At 39.9% G+C, this 19,478-nt stretch overlaps 1 protein-coding gene across 9 annotated transcripts in view; it reads left to right on the forward strand.

Moving 5' to 3' along the window:
- The window catches only part of ENAH (ENAH actin regulator), an 86,104-nt gene that overhangs the window by 4,842 nt on the left and 61,784 nt on the right, over window positions 1–19,478 (forward strand). Inside the window, exon 1 of one of the 9 annotated variants that reach the window (XM_040057925.2) lies at window positions 15,946–16,035. The exons of the other annotated variants lie outside the window; for them this stretch is intronic. The gene's annotated coding sequence lies outside the window, so the exon portion shown is untranslated. Of the gene's footprint in view, window positions 1–15,945; window positions 16,036–19,478 lie in introns of those variants that run through there. 9 annotated transcript variants of the gene reach the window in all.

A 19,478-nucleotide genomic window follows, 5' to 3' on the forward strand; every position in this document is an offset into this window, starting at 1 on the left:
TCATGTTTGCTGTTGGAGGTCAGAAAACAAGAGCGAGTTAGTTGGCATCCTGCTTCAGGCCACTATAGCCTAAAAGCCTTTTTTCTCCACTTCCATAAAAAGCAGAAACATTTTTCTCCCAGCACCTGTTTCAGTGGATGCTTTGCCCTCAGTGACGTCTCTCGGCGCTGCCTTAGGCATGTGATTGGAAATACTTCGTAATGAGGGCTGCTTCTTGCCATGCCAGGGCAGCTCATGTGGAACTATTATAGAAATAGGTTATTGAACCACTGGATAAAGTCATTTGCTTTCATTACTAGAGAGAGCAAATGTATTTTGTGAAACAGATATTATTCCCTTCTTTGCTTTGACCTTTCATCTAGAATTGCTTTTGACAGTTCATGCCTGCTTCCACTCAGCAGTGGAGAAATGCATGTGCCAGCTCTTTAAACATCCAGGCATGTTTAGGTTTTAAGAGTGCTGTAGTGGTGAGAGAGGGCAGAAGATACGTGCTTTTTGTGTTCAATTAAAAAAAAAAAATTACTTCTAGTAGTAGCTCAAATTAAGTGTAGCAGAGGCTGAAGTCACACCAGCCTTGCTGAACCATCAGCTGTGATATTTGTTGGTGCCTACCTCACTCTCCCACCCCACCTTGCCCTGCCAGTCCTTGGGAATTCAATACAACTACTTCGTGTTCTTGGGCTGTTCGAATTTCCCTTGGGATTACTGTGGGAGGGAAGCTGCTTTTGTATCTGCCTGTATTTAAACCTGCCAGGTGAGGAGCCGCTGTGTGTCCCTGCTGTGCCTCTCCTGCCCTAACTTCCCATGGCTTCTCACAGACCTGGAAAAGAACTTGGTTTGTGTGCAGCTTTTTTGGTTGAATAATATACAGAAACTTTTTCCCCTTTTAGAGATAGCTGTACCACCTTATTTTAACTTTCAAATTTTCTAGCATGAGAAATAAAAACATATATCTCAGTAACTGAGTCTGATTTGAAAATGCGCCGTACCAATACTGGTTGTGGAGGAAGATGTTGAATTTTGCTTCAAATAATCCTAATAAATTGTTCTCCTAATTGCTAAACCTCTCCCCTGCTCTCATGTATTACAAGTCTCCTTCACTGTAGCTATTTCATGAGTAACGTTAAAAATGTTCCAGAAGAGAATGTGAATGTTGTGCTTACCAGCCTCTGGTGGTGTTATGTGGTGGTGTGTGCTGCTCCTAATGTTGTGGTTCTGTAGGCACTTTTGGGAGGCTGATGGAACTGCTGCTGGGGAGGTGATGTGACATCTTTCTGGGTCTCCTGTCCAAGTGCTGGTGACAGCCTGGTGGAGGAAACGGGACTGTGCAGTGGGATGTGAGATGATGTGTCAATCCACTTCGGATTAGTCTTTCCTGTTGAACCACTTGTAATAAGCGCATGGTTTGGGAATCAATGCACAAGTTAACGTGAGGAATTGAAGTGCAACTCTTGTCTCTGTGGGTAATCTTTAGGCAAGGCTCATTAAAAGAAAACACCCTCAGTATTCAGGCAAAAAAAAAAAAAAAAATCTGTTCTTAGTTTCATATATTGAAAATTCTCCAGGCAAAGCTGGTTTATGTAAAAGAAGAATAGTAAAAATGCTCTCAGTTTAGTCCAGAATTTGCTTCTTTGCAAAGTGTGTGGGTTGGTGTTGTGGGTTTTTTCTTTTTCTGTTTTGTTTTTTATGGTTTTTTTTTTTTAAGTTATGGTAAAGAAAGGTGCTGACACCAGGTGAGGTATGGGAGAAAGAAGTGGAAAGTGATTGCACTCCAGAGGATGATACAAAAATGCTGCTTTACTGGACTGGTGTCCTGCCAGAAATAACTCTAAACTTCTAATTTGCAGCACAAACGCAATTGGAAGGGTTTTGTTTGAAATTGTTCTTTCTTTGTCCTTTCTTCACAAATTTGAAATTCCTGTTTCCTGAACTGGATTACAAAGTAATCTATATTTACTGCAAATTCCATACAGAGGGTGAGGCAAGGTTGTTTGCTCTAGTATACGTGCCACCTACTTCCAAACAGAAGAATTTTTAAAACCAGGAATTAAGCAGAATGGTAAAAGAGTAAGAGTAATCATAGCTATAGCTAAAACCTGTATTATTTGCAGTTTTATAGCAAGTAAAGAAATATTTAAACTTTCTTTTTAGAGGAAATCGATTTCTATGTATGTTCTTAAAGAATTTTCCTAAAACGTAGTTTAGTGCCTAAATTTTTTTTTTTTAGGCCAGTGACTGCTGTCAGTTTGTTGCAGGTGAAATACAGTGAACGCAGCTTTTAAACTGAAATGCTTTGAGGGGCATGTAGTTAAGATAGTGTTTTATTGTGGTACATTTTCATATGTGCTCATGTCTCCTAGAAGTTTATATTTTGTGGAGATTTCCACTGAAGTTGCATATTTTTTTTTTCCTATCATATGGGATTGAAAATGGAAGTACTAAATGGAAAGATGATTTAAGATTCTGTTGTAGTTCATGTATTTCCAACAAAACTTTCAGTGCTGCTGCATTAGTGGTATTTTTACTGGCATTGGTGGAAAGAGGAGGTTGGTAATTTTAGGTTCCAGTCAGCTTTCTGGTTGGCTTTGCAAATGTGACTTAAACATGTGCTCTGAGTAAATCTGGGCATTGAACCTGGTAGTACTGCTGCCTAAAATCACTAGTTCTTCAAATAACTAATGTTGAATATGTGGCTTTCTTTTCAGATTCCAAGCTTCCAGCTCCAGGCGAGCAAGAATTTTCCTTTTCTAGCTAGTGTATGTTGTTCATGTCAGTAATGCATTACAATGAACACTATATATTGCTACTCATTTTGAAAACTAGTTTTCTCTCTGTATCTTCCTGTTCTATAAAAACCTCATTGTCCTTTGCTTTCTTTTAAAAGCTTGGAGTCTTCTATAAGTAGTGCATAGTGATGTGTACACCTTTTATTATAACTCCTGTGTTGAACTCCTGTTGATATTTGAGGAAAGTGTGTGATCCTTTTGGCAAGCCTTAGACCGTTAAACAATGCTGACTCCTCTTTAAGAGTACCCAGCCTAAGTTTAATAAAACAGATTTGTTTTAAAAAATACTTGTTGGATTTGTATTTAAAACTGTACACAGTAAAGCTTTCTTAGAAAAATTGTACTGTGTTGTGGGATGCATTTGCAAAGCCCATTTTTAGAAATCTGCAATTGGCTACTGTGGATGATGGTAAATGGACTTTGCAACTTCAGAATAAACATAGTTACCTATTGTCTGAAATAGATGGTGTGGCCAGACTGACGAAACAGTGAAGCCTAATTTTGGCAGAGATAATGAATCAAAATAGTGAATGACAGCACTAAGAAAATTATCAGTACTGAAGTTACGCATTTGTATATGAACATGCTACTTAAGAAGGGTATGGTTTGGTTTTGTTTATGTACTACTCTAGAAGAAATACCGATTTATTATTTTTAAATTATGTTTAGAGGTACTTTGTACTTCAGAATACTTCTGCTTTGATAGAAATCTCTGAATATGGTCAGAGATTATATTATATTTTAATTCATTGTTATACATTGATCTACTTGGTTGAATCACATCAGTGTGAGTAGAACAGGAGTGCGGTGCAGGAAGATGTATGTATATGAAATAAACATATTTGAGACACAGGTCTGCTTTCCTAGTCAGATATGAACCATCTGGTTTGAAGGTGAATAGTCTCTGGTAGTCAGAGCTTTTTTTTCCCTTGGTTAGAGCCTGCTCTTTGCGGGCTGAGGGAAGACACGAAAGACCTTTCCAGTTCAGTGTTGTTCTGACCAAGAGAAGGCTGAGGAGAGAGGTCCATTTTGGAAAACTCGCAGGCAACCTGTGTCTAATCATGAGTAGAAGGAGGAGATGAATTATTAGAGCACTTGAACAGTAAGTGTTTGAACTTAAGCACAAGCTGAACCCAGTAGTTCAGCTGCTTTTTTAGTGTTACGTATTTTAGAGAGTAATTGAGAATGAAGTTTTGTACCATTTCAGTGGTTTCCTTGGGTTTTTAGCTACTGAGTGGAAATACAGTAGTGGCTTTTGGATGAAAAATTTTACTTTGAGATGGGGGAAGAAGACCAAAGCAGTAAACAAATAAAAAAAGTCAGTCAAATAGATTTTGCATCTGAGAGATCTCGTGTTGCAATCCGAAGGACTGTGGTGGTGCCATTGTTCTAGTTTCCATAGTATGGTGTGATGAGTGCAGTAGCCTTTAGTTTGGTGATCAGCTGTGTTAGCTGCATCATAAGTGAATTATCCTCAGAATGATTCCTGCTGCACTTTACATCTGACCTTGCATCCCAGTTGTGAGGTGAAGAAATCTGGACTGCTGTGCTCAGGGACTCGATTTTGTGTTCTGATGGTATCTTCGAGGAGTCTGTTCACAAAGTTTGGAGGAATAGGGTGGCGTCAGGCTTCTTTTTTGGCACACTATAAGGGTGACTTTGAAACCAAAGGGGATTCCTTTCTGTTTTGTGTACCTTTCTTTGTCACTGAAAGAGCAGGTCTGTGTTCCTGTAATTGTTGCTATTTCCAACAATAGCTAAATCCACAAATGGATGGCAATGAGACAAACACAATGGTTGCCGTGCAGGTTATGAATAGTGTTGCTGTAGCTGTGTTGCTCTAAGCTTATAAACATGACAGAGGTTTTATAAGGAGAGGCAATACCTTCTATTCGATCACCTGCTGCAGTGCTGGGGAACAGGACACGGGCAATTTCACACATCCAAGGGCCGAGTTCCTGCTCAGAAAGCTGCTCAATTCTTTGGAGACACCATGTGGGGATTTTGTACTGTGTGGATTGTTGCAGGCGCGTTGCAGATACAGGTAAATGTTGCTGTGTGGTTTATTTTTTTAATAGGAAGCTCATAGTTTTGATGTCTGACCTCGTAGCAATATTTGGTGTAATTCTTATTTCAGAGATTAAAGCATTGGGTGCTTGAGAACAGGTTGGCAGCTGTAGGACATATTTAAATTGCTATTTGGTTTTGTATTACTCTACAAAGATAATGTCTGTATAAAGGAAGTGGAGATTGCATTGCAGAGAGCAATGTCAGGTAGTAAACACGTGAAAATACTTTTCAAATGTTACTGTTTCCATGTAAAACATGAAGATATATTTTCCTTTGAGGCATCTGACTACTGGAAATGTCGGGGGGAAAAGGATGGTTGGAATGACTTTTTTAAAGAGCCCATCTCTGTTATTTTTGTGAAGACATGGTCTTGGTCACTAGTGTGAATTTTCTGTAGTAAATCTGTAAGATGCAGATGGAAGTGGATTGATTGCACTGCCAGAGTTGCATCTTTAGACATGACTAATGCTTAATAATACTTAATAGCAGGATTTTGTTTTCCATGTTGAAATCCCCAGTTACCACAGGATAGAGGAGTGTACTGTTAAGCCAATTCTGAGTACCCTGCATATCTTGCCTCGAATTTCCATGCCTCCTTTTCTTAGGGAAGATGCAGAGCAAGCAAGCTCTCCTCTTGCAGTGCTCCCTGCCCAAACAATAAAAAGAAAACCTTGATATGAAGACTGTTGATGTAACAGTGAGGAATGCTTGCTGGTTTGGTGATTTGTGTAGTACCAGTCTCAGCATTCAACAGATTTTGAGTCCATATACTTGAAATCTCCCATTTTTTCCTCCTGAGTTGAACTAACCTCCTGGTTCTTGAGTATGTCTGTGCTTGGGGTGGGTATAGGGAGTAGGCTCACCCCAAAGCCCACTCATCAGGTATTTTGGTTGTAACTCTCAGTGAGATTACCCTGGTCTTGTCTGGAAATGGGGAGGGTGTTTAAGAGAGAGCTAGGAAAGAAACAAACTCCTGAGAGAAGATTCTCTCCAATTTGCTGTATCAATATATAATGTCTCAATTTCCCAACCACCTGAGTGATTGTAATTTTCTTGTTCTTTTGGGAACATAGAGGAGTCTTATGCAATTCATACTGTCTTACAAAAAACTTTCCCATTAAGAGGCACAGAGTTTAGATGTATATACATTGTTATGAAATCTGAAGATAAATTGATTTTTAAATTCAAAGTAGTTTGGGTAGGTGCTCATTTTTAATATTTTGTAAGACAAAACCCATCCCCCAAACAAAGCAAAACCATTTAGAAATAAAGCCATAGGCTTTTCTTTCAGAATTTGAGTGCCTTAATTGTTTATACATAGTACGACAGAAATATTGTCAAACAACTAAAGCATTTCATGCTTAACAATGGAAGTTTTGTGCATCTAAGAACTTTTTCTTGGTCATTGCTATAGAATTAAGATCTTGCTGGCCATTGTGCACTGCAGCAGGGAATTTTCTCTTGGCAGCACTATACCCTCCAGCCACTTAAATGCTCAGAACCATTTTAGTGCAGAACAGAGTAAATGCTGGAGATAGCATCTTTGGTGGACTGGTGACGGAGGTAATGTTTGTGTGTGGATGTTCTGTTTCTCAGGAAGACTGGGGTTAATTGTAGCTTGGCAAGTTAAAAAAAAAAGAAAAAAAAAAGAAAAAAAAAGAAGTTCCATATTGTTTTTCTGCAGTAGATTCCTGTTGCTATGCAACAAGCAGAATGTCACTTAGTACAGGATATATTAACTTGGTATTCCCGGCACATATCTCTGCCCGTTCATTTTCTGCTTTAGCAGGGGGGTATGCTGCTGGCTTCCTGTAGCACTGGAGTCTGAAGTACGGATCTGAGCTGCTATTCTGGGGCTCGCTGGAGCTGCCCTGACGTCAGTGCGCTTGCAGAGCCTCTCTTTGTTTTCGCGTGGATGGGACACCTGTGCGACACAGTCAGGCTTCCAAGCAGACAAAAAGGGGTGGTGGTGATCTTCCCCGAGGTGGGATGGCATTGCCAGGCAACATGCTAACGCTTCAGAAGGGAGAAATTTGTTACATGGGAAAAATATTCGGCTGTGAATTGTGAAAACCCGTGTACGTGATGCAGAGAAAGTTAATGCGGATGGCACCGTCGGAATCTTTAAACCAAAATATCTGGTTAATTTTTAATTATTATATGTAACTTTAATATTTGATTATGTTCGTGCCTCCTCTGCCTATCTCCCCATTCCCTCCAGTGCTAAACCCAACCAGTCTCAGCATCTAAATTCTGTACATTTGCTCTCAGTGGATTCTGGAATAAATGTTTAGAGCGTGTTTGGGAAAATTACCCTCTGTGGCTCTGGAACCAGTAATTAAGTAATGGACAAATGACAACATCTGGTAAGGCATTATTTTATAATCTAGTTAGTCTTCTAACGTAGTGGAAAACAAGGCGAAAGTAATATTTAAAATCTAGGAGGATGTTAATTTGATCTTTGCTTCAAAGTCTGTCAAGCAATATAGATGTCTGAAATGCAGAAACTGGAAAGCTGAGGATTTGTGATACTCTGGTTTTGTAACGTATGCATTGTGTCTCAGGTGGCATGATGTTTATACTATGTAATAATCCATTTTGTCTTAGTCAGTTTTCCGAATTTTCGTGTGGGTTTTGAAAGACAATTCACAAATCTAAGCTGAAATTAAGGTAGAGACTTAAATTAGCAGATCAAATACCGTCACTTTCTTGCTCTTAGAACTGTCTAGCATCTCTTTAACTGAAGCAGATTTGAAAGTAGCTTTAAAAAAATACTATAGTAAATGTACTTATGTGTGGCTTCTCAGTAAAGCAGAAACCAAATGAAAGAGTTGAAGTAGAGCTAGGAAAAGATTCAAAACACCTCTCAGTACTATTCTCTTGCTTGTTTTGCCAAGGGGGTGTCTCTAATCTATAAAGCATCATTGAGCGAGCAGCCTTTAGCAGCACAAGTGCTTAGCTCAGACCTCAATGCCAGAGAGCTGTGTGCCTGTTCTCAGGCAGGCCCAATGGAAAAGGTTTGTGCACACAAAGAGAACTTGATGCAACTTAAAAAATTCCTACGGCATTTGGTGAGATCAAGCCTGAGCTCTGTCACAGCAGTGATTTAAATCCATGGACAGGGATGCTTGGGGGCTTTTTGCTTTCTGTTTTGGGAAAGGGGATCTCTGCTTCTGTTGCACAACTGTTTGGTGAGAATGAGAAAACTGCTTGTGACTTTCAGTGCTATGATGGCTTGGTTCAGTTCTATCTTTTGGCACACAAAACAGTCGGCATTTGTAAAAATGTCCCTGCTTCTTGAGAAGGGAGGCAGAATGTAATTTAATTGTGAAGATAACATCTTCATCTTTAATGAAATGAACTTATTTTAGTGTGTAGATGGAGAAGTTCTAAAATATACTCAGGAAATGGGGAAATTTGAGCTGTAAGTTTTAAGTAGTGTGCTGGTAGGCTGCTTAGGTAAATCTTAAAGGAACTCAGAGTAGAAAGTGGATGTTCTGGAAACACTCTGGTTGTAGCGCAAAGAGCATTTAAAAGTTAAGTTCAGGTGCTATGCTGCTATAAATAGGGCTATGACAAAACACTCAGGTTTTCATATGAAATTAAGTTGGGGCAAATCTTGTAGATTTGATACCAGTGGTCCAAAGTTCTGTTTGGCTCTTGAAAAGAAAGCAATGCAATCTTTGTGTGTATGTGAGCAGTGAAACTACCCTGCTAGTTCTTGGTCATTAATTAATACCTGTATGCATACAGCAGGTGCAGAATTATCTCAAATATGATGTCGGAGCATTTGAATAATTTTAATGCTATTTTTTCCTCCCCTACAATAGAGACCTGTTTCTGGTTTGCAGATAGAAATAGATGGTGGTTTGAGGCCTGCTTTTTTGTTTTCATGTTTAATTTCCTTCTCTCTCGCAGAGGTTGGAAAGTCTGTAATGAATGTGGTAGGGAATTGCTTGGAGATAAGATGATTTCATGGAGTCAGCTCAGTGTTTTCTGCAAGCACTGACTGCTTCTTGTTTTCCAAAGAATTTCAGTCCTTTGGTGCTGGTTGAGAGTTGTCAGGGCTGTTCATTAGCTGTATCCTGGCTTGTTTTCTTTCCTGCCTAGCTTAAGACTGTGGGCCTGATCTGTCAACATTAAATTATTCAGCATCTACCTTAGTCCTTCAAAGCAGAGAGAATCTTAGATGGCCACTGAAGACAAAGGCTTCTAGATCATCTTGGATTAAATTGAGCAACATCAGAAGATTGGGTGCACCAGTCGTGCTTCAGCTCTCCCATGGAGGAGACAACTTCCCGTCTGTTTCTCCTTTACTTTCCAACTTTTGCTAATTTCTTAAAAAGAAGCTGTGCTCAAGTTTGAAGCTCTCAAATGCTATATTTTATGACACTGTGCTTAAACTGTGAATAACTTCTGAATTTGGTATTCAGAACAAGTTTTGATTAATGTGCAAAAAACGTCACTACACATTGAATAATGAAGAAACCTACTAGCTCTTCGTTTACTCCTCGGTTCATCTATCCAAAGTCAGAGGCAGTCTGAGAAAAAAGGTGGGAGGGGTGAGAGGAGTAAGTATGTAACTAAGACTTTTTAATGGTTTTACAACTGCAAGTCGCTCCTTCCTTCATATATAAGCAACCAGAACTTTGAGGTGTTCTTAACTCACGTACTTGTTTTTAACTCGGAAGTTTATTTTTTTTTAACCAGAATGCAGTGTGATTTTTAATGTTCTTCAAAAATTAAAAGAATAGGCCAAACATAACGTGCCATGACACTTGAAAGACGCATAAATTTGGAGCAGCTAGATTGTCAGCTGCGTGTGCTCCCTAAAATCGCTGTAACTCTTGGTCGCCCTTGTCCTGTTAGTAGAGCGTGCGCATGAAGGAGGCTGAAGCTGTGATTATAACAAGGTGTGCTTGCCAGGAGGAGCCCGAACTCCAGGGATCTGTGCTCTCCTTGGACTGTGCTTAATCAGAATTGCTAACTTCAGCCAAGCTAGCATCCATCAATAGTTACCCATCAGCTTTTAAGACAGGACTGGAACACTTTGTTCGTTCTCCTGATGTTTTGTGTGGGTTGGACCTGGTGGCTTTCTCTGAAGGTGCTTTGGGTTGGACTAAGTTGATCACTCCTTTACCATATAAATAAAAGATGGATAATGCTTGCCTGACTGGGACAGTCCACTTCAGTGACTCCTTTTACATAACTGAAAGTGCACCTGGTCTGCAGTGAATGATGGTTCAGTTTTGTGAGTTTTGACAGATATAGGCCTGGTTATTAAGGAAGGAGGTGTTGTGGTACCCACTGAGCAGCAAGGAACAGCTTTTGAAAATAACTGTACACGTTCTCTGCCTAAATCTCAGGAGGCTCCAGAGAAAAATGATGCCAGAGACCATCCAGGCAGACAGATTTTTCCTGCAGGCTCCGGTCTGTACGCTGCAGTTTGGACACCTCATTTAAATGTATCTTTAACCTGAGATGGTATCTATTGATATTGATGGTATCTATCTATTGGTATTGATGATATCACTACTGGGAAACTTTTTCCCATTCTCAGTTATCCTTGGAGGTTTTGTCTCACTATGTTATTTAAATCTTCCTTCTGTATATTAAGGCTTCCATACTCACTAACCATTGGACAATACAGACCAGCTTATTCTCTCTGAAGCTACCTCTAATGTGTGGGAGGCTTTGTGTTTCTCCTGAGTCTTTTCAAGATTTAGCCCACCAATTTCATTAATCTCTCACTGTGGTCTGTTTTTGAGACCTCCTGCCAGTTGTTTCTCTCCAATTGGCCCTCATCATTTGGAAGCTAAGGCTGATTCTTGTCCAGTTTGTTATGTACTGATTTGCACCTGTTCAGTAGAATGTATCTAAATGTAGACCTGAACTTGTTTTTTCTGTCATTTTTCCAGTTTGCCAGTAATAGTCGGAATTCTTACCTTGCTTGCATCATCTTCTGGGCTCCTGTCCTCTCTGATAGCAAGAATACTCTTCTATCTCTTTATGGTTCTACTGCAGCACAGGCATTGCAAAGCTGCAATTAATATATTTTCTCTGAGTGTATCATCTGGTGTCTGAATGAGGTTTTCAAATCTCCTTTCTGCTCTCCTTACAGTAATTTTGTGTATACATCTCTTACAGAAAGGCCATGTAAATGCTGTCAAGAACAAAGTCATTTGGCAGCATCTGCCCTCTGTGGTAATTAATGCAGGACTCCAGAAGAACTGGAGGAAATTACACTTATTTGGCATCATTAGTTCATAAGTGGCAATGAAGATGCATTTGTTATTTTTTAGCAGGGTTTTTACTAATAGTTTATGCTGGTGTTTTTCTTGTGATTGAAGTTGAACATAGGTTCTTTATAGACTTGACAGCCTGCTTTCTTTCCCATTCAAAACCTCACCTCTGCTCTGGGTGTAGCACTAGGCCATGGGCTTCTGCAAACCTGTTTGACATCCCTCCATGGCCTGAGCTGAACACCAGCTGAAATATAGTAGTTTTGTGGAAAATGTTCCTGAGTTTCTCAGCTTGGAATTGCATTTGTTGTAAGCCAATTGTATTTCAGTGTAAGCCAAGCAACTGCAGTCTCCTGAAAGCTGAGGCTTGTAGCTCTGACATTCAGGGTTTTCTCATGGGGAGAAGGTGCATAGTAAATGCAGACACAAAATGTACAAAAAGACTCAACAGTCACGGTTGAAGCTTGCAAATTTTTGCACAGCTGAGAAAATGAGCTTTGTAAAAAGCAGTGTGGAGCAATCTGTTGCTGGTATCACTGATAGTACTGCAGAGAAGAGACTGAAGTGTAAAGAATGAGAATGGTGTGAGCTCCCCTGGTGATGCTCAGGGATCGCTTTGCGAAGGATTACTCTCTCGGGATCCAAGCAGGGTGGACCACTTATGGGGTAAGATGTTGGGCTGCAACCTACTGATGATAGCCTGAAAGAGGGGAGGAGGTTGTTTTTGCAGGAATAACCCTCATTTTACCATAAACTCTTCTGGCTGTACTTGGACAACAGCACTGTGCTTCAGATTCCATTCCCTTACCATGGTACCAGTGTGTTGCAGGCACCTGATTAAAATCCTTTCAGTTTGGCCCAAGCTGTTGTTTGCTGCAGTGGATTGTAGCAGAGTTCTGTACTGAATCTTAAATTTGCTCTGACTTTCAGCAGGAATTCCATGTTTTCATCAGAATGAGGTATATTGTCGTAATAGGAATCTGTATAGTTTAGAAACCTTTAAGGAAGTCTGATGCGTTAGAGAACATTTTGTGATTCTACAGTACATTCTTCTACAGTATAAAATTTATAAGTATAATCTTTTTTTAAAACCAAAATGTTTTACTTGAAAAGAAATCTCTGCTTTGTACCATGACAGATAGTTTTGCTGAGATGTAATTAGCAGTACTGGCTTCTGCCCCTAGCAGAAATATTACCTGAAGAGACAGGTGGTTTGTCTCCTTTGTACATGGCTTATTTGTGTTTTGTGGTTGTCTGAAAGTGTTGGAAATACTGCTAGACTGTGTTATCAAATACTAATTTTCTGTGTAGCTACTTGGTACACTTAGGGGATAAGCTTTTAAACTGGTAATCATGGATTATTTACTTCTATTTGAAACTCTTTGAATTTTTATTGAAGAGTGACAGTATGACCACTTGTGTCTGCAAAACAGCTTGAAAATGTGAAAAACCTTTGCATTTTGCTTTCCTTTTTGTGTTGCAACAAGCTACCACGTGTAGTTAGGGTCTTCTCATGGAATTCCTTTCATCTCCTGTACACTGCTGAGTATCTTTAGGCTTAAGTGAGTAACTTCATGCTGATTGTCTCCCTATTGGATGTTAGGCTTAAAACACTTCATAAACAGTACATAAATACAGATCAAAAGAGGAACAGGAGTGGGGAGAGTGCCCAAGCTTTTATCCAGCAAATTCCATGTACAAAGAGCTTAACTTACTGTTCTAAGTCAAATCCAGAGGTGTGAGGTAAGTGGTCATTTCTCCTATCGGGAGCATCACGTGCCTTTCAAAAATGAGTGCTACCTTTTGCTCCCAGCCACACATCTTTACCAATGGGGCCAGCAAAGGCACAAGTGAAAACCTGAAATAGATACTTGCATTTTTAAACCTCTCTCAGGGTATTCTTAACGAAACAGATGTTTATTTAGCAGTGAGTGTCTGTCAGCTTTCTGCCAAGGATGCTTTCCAGGTGATCGCTGTAGGATTACAGATTGATGATTGATCATCACCTATTGATGTGATGATCAGGAGAACATCCACGAGACCATCTTTATAGCCCAGCGAAAAAATGTAACAGGGTGAAGAGAGGAGTTGATTGGTAGTGGTTTTTTATAAGCTTGTGTAGTGCATATAGCCATCCTCCTTGTTCTCTGTGCTTTACCTATGCCTTAGCTCAAGGTTTTGGAATTTAATTATGCTTGGTCAAAATAAATGTTGTTGTGAAGGCTTTTACCTGATCAGTGCTTTGTCTAAGCTTCACTAAGTGCTGATGAGTGATGTCTAGCACTTGCTAAAATTGTATTTCATTGCAAGCTTTGTCAAAATTAGAAGCAGAATTTTTGTCTGAAACTGTTACCTGCTTTTTTGCCATTCTTTTCCTAAAAATTTTGAAGTTAACGGAATGATTTTTCTAATGTTAATTAAAACAATTTAAAAAGCATTTTATTCCTCTGGGGTTTTGTTGTTGTTGTTTGGTTTGGTTTGGTTTGGGTTTTTTGGTGTTTTTGGTTTTTTTCTCTGTGATTGGGACTAATTAGACAAACTGCAACTGAAATATCAGTCCTAGATTTAGTTCACGTTTAAAAAATCTTTTATATGCCTTGTTTGCAAAACAGGTTACCGTCTAAAAATGGATTTTTTTGTTTCCTAGCTTGAGAGTATCTTGCTCTATGGTTTAGGCAAGGCTCGATCATCTCAAACCACTTTAGAATCTATTTGCTTATCTCCAGAGATAATAGTATAAAAAGCCATTTAAAAAATTGGCTGCAGGCTGCAGAAGCCCCAAGACTTCCCCCAGTATCCCCCCAGTTTGGGGAGAACTTCAGTGACAGCCTGCGTACTCCGTGTGACCGTGACAAAAAATGCTGGGATTATTTGCAGCTCTATTTGATCTGTGGAATGCACTGCATCTATTGTTAGCTCTCCAGCTGAAGCAAGAGCTGGAGTTGTTTTTCTCTTTTGACATTGCAGCAGGTCTGGCCAGGCACTGCTGTATCAGTCCGGAGTAGTTAAAGGTGATAGGACTGGCAAACATCCCATCCTTTTAGTAGCCATGGGGAAGCTGAGATGTGGGAGATCATAATTTATGTAGCTGGGATTGCTTTAAAATTCTTCAGAGGACTGCAGGCAGTGTCTCTCTGCAAGCCTGTGAAGTTCACTGTGTTCAGCTTTCCTGTTGGGTTTAGTGTCTCTTGGAAGTCTAAGCGCTTTTCCTGGCTAATTCCTTACCCCAGAGATTAAACACTGTGTGTGTGATAATAATGACGGCAACATTGTCACATCTGTAAACACACCAGCCTCTCTAGCACACGTACAGGTGCTCCTTTGCTGCTGAGATCATCATCTCTTTCTTTTATTTTCTCTTCAGCATAAAATTTGGATATTGACCTCTTCACAGTTTTCTTTACGGAGCTCACAGGTCCGTTAGTTGTCTCAAACTGAGTCTTATTCTGCATTGTGCTTTCTGCATTCCTTGCATCTGATAGCCTGCTCTCTCTCAGAGGGGCATGGAGCAATGCCTTTCTGGTGTTACCTGAGAACCAGAGAACAGGACTTGGAGGGACTGGATTTAGGTTGACTGGTTTGTTATGAAATATTAGATAAAAATATACCAAAAGTAGCATAGCAGTAGATTACTTATGAAATAATGCAAATAGGTTTGAAAGTTGTTACATCTAAAATTAATATCAGATTAAAAAAGAAAGCTTGCCAGTGTTTCCCCAGTGGTGATCCCTGGGCAGAGTTGCTGTTTATTTAAACTGGGACTTCCTTCTGACTACTTAAAACAATAGAAAATGACTTTTTAGATAAAAGACTTTGCTTCCTATCTTAGATTTAACTGCCTTGATAACAAAACAAAGAAAACAGGATGTGTAATTTAAACAAGACAGATACCAGGGTTCTGTGATTCCCTGGCTGTGGAAGGAGTTAGGTTTTGTGTGAGCTACAGAGATTTTAATATTAGAGTAGCATGAAAATTGGAGAAGTGCCCTGCTGGGGCTGATCACTGATCAGTGTAGTCCCATACACCATCCTGGAGAGTACCAATAGAGGAGAGGCTGCTTGAAAGAAATTGCCAGCAGCCCCTTAGGGATCTCTTTTCCTCTCCCTCTGCCAGAGCCCTAGGATCCATTGTCTGTTTTGAGGTGTTTTGGAACATGTCTATAGATTCCTTTTATTATTATTATTTTTTTTAGAACCTGTTACCCATGAATTCCTCTAATTCCTTTGTATCTTGCTGATCTTATCTCTCTCCACAACTTCCTGTAGCAACAAAGTCCAGAAATTCACTACCTTTATATGTAACTTTTTAACCTTTAGGGTGGTGGGGATTTATTTCTTGAAGTCGAATCAGAAGTTCAGATTTGCGAGTGCTTCCCTTTGCCCTGTCACTGTGAGTTCTGCTGCGGTTCCGCAGCCTGGTTTATGGTACGCAGCGCAGTACAGTGAATAAATGTCTTTGCGAGTAAAATGAAAAGGAGGAGCAGTCACGTTGTCACGTTGCTTGTGCTGCCCTAAGACCAAAAGGGCACTGTTAGTTTTCCTCAGTGTGGATTAAGTGGATATGCAAAGGAAGGAGTTTAGAGTATCCAAACAGCACCTTCCAGTTTATTCCTTTTTAGCAAATAAAGGTCTGCACTAGTAAGGGAAGATCTTTCTAAACATTTTGACAATTTTTTGACAGGTTACTTTGGTGATTGCTCTAGCAGTCTGTAATGTTTTTATGGCACCGTTTCTATAAAAGTGTTCTTTGTGTGTCTAGCACAGAGGCAGCGCGTGTTGCGTAATTTTTACGGCTGGAGGGAAGAGACTGAAACTTGCACAGCTCCTGTGTACGATTTGCACTGTGCAAGAACAGGGCTCTCCTGCAGCTATTCCTTGCAGCTCTTGCGGCAGGTCATTGTCCTGCTGCTGTACCTGGTTCATTACTCAGATTACAGGTCAGTTTTGCTTGGCTTCTTTTTCCCTCCTCCCCCTCCCCCCCTATTTTTTTTTTTTTTTTTTTTTAGCTATCTCTGGGTAGCTGTGTTTAGAGCAAAGCACAGAAAACTGAATAGAAATTCTGTGACATAGAGGAATATTAAATCTGCAAGCCTAGAACCTGTAATGCAGGAATGTGAGTACTAAGTCCTTAAACTTTAAATTGGCAGGACCCTTGTATGTCAGGGAAAGTCAGTAGATTTTTCTGGTGCAGTAGTACCGGTTGGCTCTTTAACCTGCCTTCCCTTTATCTCCTTGATATGAGGGTTGTAAAACTGAAGCATGGTGACCTCAGAGGATAGTTATGGTGGCAGCACGCCATATACTGTGACTTTGATTGAAGTGTTTTCCTTGACACTTGAGTTTTTCAGTGTAAGAGAAAATATTGACTGAAAAGACCCCCAGCATCTATGATATGGTAAAGTCCAGTGAAATGCTTGAATTTACTCCTCTTTTAAGCTGTATGCTGGCCATTGCATTCTTAATACTTATGTTTGTGGTTTGGCATAGGCTGTGTGGCATTAGTGTATCGAATGCTAGGATTACTTCAGGAATTTTCTCATAGCATTTCTGGATGTTTTAAGTCTTAATCTGACACTAATGAAGGTTTTGGGCTTGATTTCTCTTATATCCTCAGTTGTCATAAGCAGGAATGGAAGTAATTCTTCAGTGATGAAAGGTGGAAATTTTGTGAGCTTTGGATATTGAAGAGGTTAACAATCTAATGTTGAAGTACAGGCAAGAAACTGATTCCTGATTTGTTCTGGGGAACCTGAAATGCTGTTTAAAACCTTCACAAGTACACTCAGAAGGTACAGTTAGTTACAGCAGAGTTCTTAATTCTTTTGCCTGTTAGGTGCTGGCCGTAGAGAGAGAATGTAGCTGTGTGTAAGAAAATGTAGTTGTGTTCTAGTTAATTCAAAATTCAATTATGTTTCCATGTCAGGACCAAAAGCTGTCTTTATTTACAGTTTAAAGCTCCCATTGAAAGGAGTGGAGGTTATGTAATTTAAATTTAGGGCAAATTACGTTCTTTTGGATTGTAAAATGGAACAGTGAATGATGCAGAAAAGGTCTTGTCTCTTAGAATTACAGAGGGGCAACACCTAGTGAGGATATTTTCTGACCACAGTGAGATGCCTTTACAAGTAACTTACACTGAGCTCCCATTTTAAGGTGGGTAACTCTACAGAAAACCTCTGCCTTGTGTTTCCTTTAAAAGCAGTTGTGAGCTTAATTCATTACTTTTCTGATCCAGTTGAGGCCCAACTTTGTATTTAGCTGTTTTGTTTCTCAGCAGTACTATTGCTGATGGCTAGCTGCAAAAAATCAGAGTGTACTTAGGTGTTTTAAACATAACTTATTTCCACATGCAGTTTGGTTTTTCCCTTTGTTTTGGTTTTTGGGGTTTTGGGGGGTGTTTTTGGTCCCAGGAAATGGAACTCTGACTAAGAAGATGTTCACTGTTTGTTCGGGGCCCTTCAATAAATGAATATTTTTTCTGCTAATTGCTTTTATAGGTGGATAATACCATAACCTAGATTAAAATCCAAAAATACTGCAATAAATTTGGATTCCTACTCAAATTGTAGTGAGAGCAAATTGATAATGAAATGCTGTCTAGAGGCACTTGCTATTATAACTGAATCACTTGGTTTAAGTTTTATCACTGGAGTACCCAGAACTGAATATTGATGAAGGGTAGACACGATTCTGGCTGTCGCTGCAGCACAGATTTTGCAAAGAACAGCATTTTTGCCTGTTGGGATTCTACACCGTGTACAGCAGAGGAACCGAAAAGTGTTAAGCAAGAAGAAAGATTTTTCCCACGAGAATCAAAACGATGGCATGGGACTGTTAGTTGAAACGTACGCATTTGGGTGAGTTAAATCTAGGCTGCATCAAGTAAATGAAACTTAGACTACAATACTTAATACTGTGGGATGTATTAATTCAATGCTATGGCTTTCTCTTCAGAGGAAGGGCTGGTGTGTTGCCGCTCTCCTTTGTAAGCGTGCAGCAGGCTTGTTAGCAGCTGGAGAAGGGGCTGGAGGGAGGTTTTTGTCCCGGCTGCTGTGCCACACCCTGGTGCTTACCTGGCTGCCAGGAGAGGCCCCAGCAGGTTCTGCAATAAGCCACTGTCTCAGCAGGCACCACCCCAAGTGTGGGGCAGTGGGAGAAGTCAGTGCTTTGCCTTCTGGTCCTAAAGAATCTTCAGCAGCCAAGTGCAAGAATCTTCAGGTGTAGGACTTGATGGAAAGCTTTTTTTTTTTAAACAGCCTCAGAATTAGCGTGTGGGGCTTTGTTGGGTGGTTTTTGTTTCTTCACAAAGTTATATGGTTTTCAAGTCTGGAGGCTGCTTTAGAATAATAAGTGATATTATGATACCAGAAGGTATTTGAAATGCTTCTAAAAGTTTGGGGAATGAGAACTTTATTGAAATTACATTACAGCTATGGTCATGCAGACTCAGACAATGAATTCACTGATTCAAGCCAACAATTGGTATGTGAAAAACAGTGACCTGTTGTCTTTGGGATTGCACTTTGAGTCAAATGGCATGCACAGAGCAGGAATTTGTGCAGTCATTCTGCAAACAGACCTTGTGTACCGTCTGACAGGGTTTTTTTAAATTCGGTTTGTTAAAAATATAACCTCTCCATATATGCTGAAGTCAAAACTTTAAAAACCACAGATTTGCTGATATGGGCAAGTTTTAGCTCTAAGTTTCCATTAGCCAGTATTTCTAAAAATGTCACTTCATATACAAAAGGGGAGCATGGGTAGCACCGACCTAATTAGCACAGAGGACATCCGTGCAAACTTTCCTACACAATTTTCTCTGGTTTTTTGCAGACAGATGAGGCCAATCGGTTACAAAAAGCAGAAGAGAAGGTTCAATATCTCCTCTTCACCCTTTATACGTATTTATGCACCTGGCATGAAAAACCACTCACAGAGGCTGGACCTTTGGAGAGCAAAAGCTGATTTAAGAAGCGTCATCAAATAACACAAGCCAAAAATTCTCAAGCTCTTTTTTTAGGAAGAGTGATTTAATAGTTGTTCAGCCCTCAGTGGTCAGTTGTTTGAATCTAATTATTAGAGTTGTCCCAAGGTATTAGAATTTATCCAGACACTAGAATTACAGAGGACAACTGACACCAGGTTTCTCAGGGACATTGGTAAGATTGACGGCTCGGGCATTTGCTGTCACTTAATGCTCTGGCAGAAGTAGTAGCAGCTGGAGGATAAACCTCTGAAGTGGTTGATAACTGAAGTTAAGTTAGGCTTAAATGTGGACTGCAGCATCTGAGAAGCTAATGCGTGTCTGGAGGTGGTGAACAGACACAAACAAACTGCCATCGTTGGAATTACCAGGCACTTGCAGATGTTTGTGGTGCCT

This window comes from Hirundo rustica, chromosome 3, assembly GCF_015227805.2.
Source record: "Hirundo rustica isolate bHirRus1 chromosome 3, bHirRus1.pri.v3, whole genome shotgun sequence".
In the NCBI taxonomy this organism is placed as follows: Eukaryota; Metazoa; Chordata; class Aves; order Passeriformes; family Hirundinidae; genus Hirundo; species Hirundo rustica.